Source organism: Engraulis encrasicolus, unplaced genomic scaffold, assembly GCF_034702125.1.
Source record: "Engraulis encrasicolus isolate BLACKSEA-1 unplaced genomic scaffold, IST_EnEncr_1.0 scaffold_1205_np1212, whole genome shotgun sequence".
NCBI lineage: Eukaryota > Metazoa > Chordata > Actinopteri > Clupeiformes > Engraulidae > Engraulis > Engraulis encrasicolus.
The window spans coordinates 7873-12399 of record NW_026944686.1 but is presented as its reverse complement, the minus strand read 5'-3'; the positions used below and the strand labels follow the sequence as shown (position 1 = coordinate 12399).

The following is a 4527-nucleotide window of genomic DNA, read 5'->3' as shown; positions in this document are numbered from 1 at the left end:
GAAATGGGGCCCAGAGGGTAGGCCTACTGCAAATGCGTCTTTGAAACTATGCCTTATTGCCAAATATGAACCTTTTTCATGAATAGTTACAAAGTAATACACTAATATTTACTAGTATGGACAAAGTACAGTCATTTTTGCAGCGAAAAAATCCAAATGGCGGACCATGGAGAAATTAATCCCCATTTTTATTGTATGAAAAGGGAATTTTCCCATTCATAAAGAAATACTTAAAGTTTGATGGTGGTAAGTATTTATGAAATAGGAAACATTAGTGGAATGGGTAACATGGATTCTGGAAATAAAACAACTCTTACCTAAAAATTTTTAACCATCAGAAGAGAACAAAATAATACAATGTATCCATTTGTTTATGCATAACAAGGAACAAAAGAACCACAAATATATTTGATTTTTCCGTTGCTTCTCGACCGGGTATTCGATAACGGCAGACCTTGGTGAATTTCCTTTTCCCTTTTTCTCCCCCGTTCTCACCGCCCCCTTTGTTCCCCCTTCGTTCCCCTTGTGTTATATACGGACAAAATTGTTCCCCAGCTTTTTAGCTCAGTTGGTAAGAAGACGGAGGACTGTAAGAGCGAATATATCTGTCATCCTTAGGTCGCTGCGGTTCCAAATCCGGGCTCGAAGAGCTGGGCACCCATTTTGTCATTCTTTCAGACGGTTTGAGGGCTGGTATGTTGTTGCCAAAGCAAAATGATAAACTTTTCACTTCCCTGACCCGAATCCGAACCCGGGCCCGCGGCGGTGAGAGCGCACGAATCCCTGACCACTAAACCTATCAGGGAGCCGACGGGAGGAAGCACTACCTGCTCGCAGCCTGTGATCATTCCTGTGAGGCCACGGAGTGAGCCACGGAGTAGAGTGCAAGAGTGCAAACATTCTCCTGCTCGTCCGAAGCCCACTTAGTAGCTAAAAGGCGCTTGGGGATGGGCCACAGGGCTGTTGCCCAGGCTGAAAACGGGCATGGGCACAGAAGCCAAGCCAGGAGTCCGACCCTAGAATCTGTCTGATCCGTATCAGACAGGGACGCTTATCCCATTGCGTCCATGCTGGGCCCCTTCTGCGCTCGCATGCTGCGGTCTCAACCGCCCGAGATTCGTCACTGACGCAAGGCGTTTGGAGGAGACAGTCTGGTCCTGACCGTGTGCTGGTCCCAGAGAGCAACCCTCGCCAATGTATGGCAACGATGGACAAAACGCTGACACCTATGACCATCTCACCCCAGCTAGCAACAGGCCAGAGGTGGATGCTTTCCTGTTCCAAAGGGCAGCCCTGACTGAAAGCCCAAGCTTCTGCCGAAACCCGGGATCGAAAACCCAAAGGACCTTTAGATCTTCAGTCTAACGCTCTCCCAACTGAGCTATTTCGGCCCGGGCAGCTCGGGAGAGTGGCATGTCCTCCCGCTCAATTGGACGGGGCGTTCGGCCTTGTTGACCGGTTCAGCGCAGTAGCTGTCGGGTCCATCGCCATTTCCACGTTGGACTCGGTAAGCAAGAGTCCACGTAGTCGGCAGGATTCGAACCTGCGCGGGGAGACCCCAATGGATTTCTAGTCCATCGCCTTAACCACTCGGCCACGACTACTGCAGGGCTATTTGGGGGCTTCCTCGGTGCATACTGTTGTGCCCTGTCCTTTCGCTTGCACAACACCAACACGGCTCCGGTCCGTGGTTTTGGTGGGAAACGGGGATGAGAACCCACAATGTTCATTTTGCCTAAAGGCTCTGTCAGAAGTGGGATTCGAACCCACGCCTCCAGGGGAGACTGCGACCTGAACGCAGCGCCTTAGACCGCTCGGCCATCCTGACTTCTCCAGGCATACGAAGCAATGGAAAAATCCCGGCGGGGAGAGAGAGGAGGCTGGGGAAAAAAAAAAAAAAAAAAAAAAAAAAAAAAGGGAACCAGCCCGTCATTTCTTCTGTAACAATTTCGGCCGCGTCCCTGACGGTGGAAGCCAAGGCACACCTTCGATAGCTCAGTTGGTAGAGCGGAGGACTGTAGAGCGAATGATCTGTCATCCTTAGGGGATTCGCTAGGGTTCAAAATCCGGACTCGAAGGAGGGCTGGCAGGCACCATTTTTCTTGTCTTTCAGTGCTACGCCATTTAGGGCATGGATGTTTTTGGCAAAGCAAACGTATTTATAAAAACTCTTTTCATTCTTCAACTTCAACATCTCCCTGACCCCGGCGGAATCGTAGACCCCCAGCCGGCCGGAGCGGCCCTAGGTGTTGATGAGTGAGGCAGCCCCGAATTCCCTGAGCTTCCAACTAGACCATCCATGGGGCAGCGAACGGACTGAGAAAGCTCTCTCACAACTCTCTACAAAACCGCTTCCTCAACTAGCACAAAACATCAAACAGCTCCTGCGGCGCGAGCCTTGCGTATATTCTGCTTGAGACCACGGACGTGCGAGCCACGGAGTGGAGCAGCTAGCACTCTCACTTCTTCCCTGTCATCGTCCGAAAGACAGCCCACACTTTAGTTAGCTCATAAGCTAAAGCTGCTTCTCTGGGTCTGGGCCAGAGACAACAAAGGGGCTGTGTAGCACCGGGGGCTTGGCTCTTGCCCTTTTGCCCAGCAGGCTGAAAAAAAAAAACCCATGGGCACACGAGCCAGCCAGGAGTCTGAAAACACTGACTAAATCTTCAATCTTCCTCTGATTGATCGCGTAGTCAGAACGCAAGCGTTATCCATTCCATTGCGCGCCCAACACCTCACTCTGGCCCCTTGCCCTTTGCGTTTGCCCACTACTGTGCCACTGCGGTCCTTCTCGTCCCCCCCTCCAGAACCGCCGAGATTCGTCACTGACCAACGCGTTTTGGTAGTGACAGTCTGGTCTGACTGACGTGCTAGCCCAGGAGCAGGCCCCACTGCCAGAGTAATGGCACGATGGACAAAAACGGCTGACCCGTTGACCTACTCCCCACTCTCACATCTCACACACTATCTCACTCCCCAGCTCAGCAACAGGCCAAGAGGTAGAAATGCTTTCCCTCCCTGTTCCAAAGGGAGGGCAACAAAGGCCCTGACCATGAAAGAAAGCCCAAACTAGCTCTCCTGCTTCTGTCTGCCGCCGAAAAACCCGGCACCAAAAAACCCGGGATCGTGAACCAGGGACCCTTTAGATCTCTCAGCATTCAGAGTCTAGGACGCTCTCCAACGCTTCTCCTCTCACACGTCCCTCCCTCGACCAACTGAGCTATTTCGGTGCCACGGGGCAGAGCTACGGGAGTGAGTCGTCATGTCCTGCCGCACTCAAAATTGGAGCGAGACGTTCAGGCCCCCCTTTGGTTGAACGGTTACGTGTCAGTAGCGCTGTCTGGGTCCTTGTTCATGTTCCACATTGGAGCGTCGGGTAAGGCAAGAGTCCCCCACGTAGTCGGCAGCGATTCGAACCTGGCGCGTGTCGACCCCAATGGATTTCTAGTCCATCGCCTTAACCACTCGGCCACGACTACTGCAGGGCTATTTGGGGGCTTCCTCGGTGCATACTGTTGTGCCCTGTCCTTTCGCTTGCACAACACCAACACGGCTTCGGTCCGTGGTTTTGGTGGGAAACGGGGATGAGAACCCACAATGTTCATTTTGCCTAAAGGCTCTGTCAGAAGTGGGATTCGAACCCACGCTCAGGGGAGACTGCGACCTGAACGCAGCGCCATTAGTAGACCGCTCGGCCATCCTGACTTTCCCAGGCTACGAAGCAATGGAAAAATCCCGGCGGGGGAGAGAGGAGGCTGGGGAAAAAAAAAAAAAAAAAAAAGGGAAAACCAGCCCGTCATTTCTTCTGTAACAATTATCGTCCGCGTCCCTGGCGTGGAAGCCAGGCACACCTTCGATAGCTCAGTTGGTAGAGCGGAGGACTGTAGTGGATACACGGTGATCCTTAGGTCGCTGGTTCAAATCCGGCTCGAAGGAGGCTGGGCACCATTTTTCTTTCTTAAACTCGGACGTTAATATTTTAGGGCTGGATGTTTTGCCAAGAAGCAAACGATTAAAGACTTCACTTCAGTAGTCCTCGGGAATCGAACCCGCGGCCGCCGGCTGGTGAGAGAGCGCGAATCCTGACCATAGACCGCATCAGGAGCGACGGAGAAGCACTGCTCGGCAGGCCTGGATATTCGTGGACACTCGTGTGAGTGAGCCAACGGAGGGTGAAGAGTGCTACTTCCTGCTCGTATGATCGAAGCTCCACTGTAGTAGCTAAGCGCTGGGGATTGGGCGCTAGGGCAACTGGCCAGGCATGATTGAAAACCATAGGGCACGGAGCCAGCAGAGGAGTCTCGAGACTAGAATATTCTGATCGTTTTGTCAGGAGTTATTCACAATTGCGGCCACTGGCCCTGCGGTCTCCGCCGAGAATTCGTCACTGACAAGCGTTTGGAGGTACAGATCTGGTCTGAGTGCTGCCCAGGAGCTGGCGCCTGCATACAAGTATGGCTCACGTATGGACAACGCTGACGCCCTTGACACATCTCTACCCTCAGCTAGGCTACCAGGCCAGAGGTG

At 52.6% G+C, this 4527-nt stretch overlaps 5 non-coding genes across 5 annotated transcripts; 1 reads left to right on the top strand and 4 right to left on the bottom strand.

Moving 5' to 3' along the window:
- Positions 1–1314: 1314 nt before the first annotated feature.
- On the bottom strand, positions 1315–1391 carry trnaf-gaa (transfer RNA phenylalanine (anticodon GAA)). The gene has a single exon. It is a non-coding gene; the product is annotated as a tRNA-Phe (tRNA).
- A 131-nt stretch (positions 1392–1522) lies between these two features.
- Positions 1523–1604, bottom strand: trnas-aga (transfer RNA serine (anticodon AGA)). Its single transcript has one exon. It is a non-coding gene; the product is annotated as a tRNA-Ser (tRNA).
- Positions 1605–1745: 141 nt separating this feature from the next.
- trnal-cag (transfer RNA leucine (anticodon CAG)) lies at positions 1746–1828 on the bottom strand. The gene has a single exon. It is a non-coding gene; the product is annotated as a tRNA-Leu (tRNA).
- Positions 1829–3395: 1567 nt separating this feature from the next.
- On the bottom strand, positions 3396–3479 carry trnas-aga (transfer RNA serine (anticodon AGA)). The gene has a single exon. It is a non-coding gene; the product is annotated as a tRNA-Ser (tRNA).
- Positions 3480–3850: 371 nt separating this feature from the next.
- On the top strand, positions 3851–3936 carry trnay-gua (transfer RNA tyrosine (anticodon GUA)). The gene is given in 2 exon segments: positions 3851–3887; positions 3901–3936. It is a non-coding gene; the product is annotated as a tRNA-Tyr (tRNA).
- Positions 3937–4527: the final 591 nt, after the last annotated feature.